The sequence below is a fragment of the Dermacentor silvarum genome, chromosome 4 (assembly GCF_013339745.2).
Source record: "Dermacentor silvarum isolate Dsil-2018 chromosome 4, BIME_Dsil_1.4, whole genome shotgun sequence".
Lineage (NCBI taxonomy): Eukaryota > Metazoa > Arthropoda > Arachnida > Ixodida > Ixodidae > Dermacentor > Dermacentor silvarum.
This window is the reverse complement of record NC_051157.2, coordinates 24,816,757-24,817,519: the sequence shown is the minus strand read 5'-3', so window position 1 is coordinate 24,817,519 and position 763 is coordinate 24,816,757.

Here is a 763-nt window from a genome sequence, read left to right as displayed (position 1 = left end):
AAGGCGCGGATCCAGGGGGGATGTCCGGATGTCCTGACCCCCCCCTCAGATTTCTGCATCGCCCCCCCCCCCCCCCCCCCTGCTGACACGGGGACGGCCCTGTCGCAAAAAAATATGGCCACCAGCATTTTTCAAAAGTATTTTTCGCGAATACCAGTGGTAGCAGCCATGTAGAAGTAAAGCTAGCTCGCTCACAAGCTTAGTTATATTCCGTAGGGGTGTGGTGTCGCGAAGTTGCCGTAGTTATTGTTTCTCATGAACACCTTGGACCTCCTGGCGCCGGCCGTGCCTTACTCGTCCCGTCGGTGGCGTCGAATGAACGAGGGGACGTCCCTTTTGCCAAGCACGCCGATGTCCGCGCGAGCGCCTTCGCGCCTGATCAACTTAGTTCCCCATTGGGGTGTCATCGGTTGCCTCATTTGCTGTCATCGGTTCCGCGACCAACCTGCTTAATGAAAGAGATCTCTCGCTGAAGTGTTCATATATATATATATATATATAACAACTAACAGCCTAACTAAGAACTACGCATAGACAACTTTTTTTTTTTAACTGTAGCACTCATTGTGATCACAGTTACACGTTGACAATATCCAGTACGAGCACAGTACCGTTCGTACGCTACAAGTTTTCATTGTAACTTCGCAGTTTTATTGTCGTACATTAAGCATAGGAGGCTCAAGCCCACCGGATCCGTTTATCTGAGTGGGCGTTCCCGTGGAGCGGGGCGAAGCCTCGAGCATGGGCTGCGAAATGGGGGAGC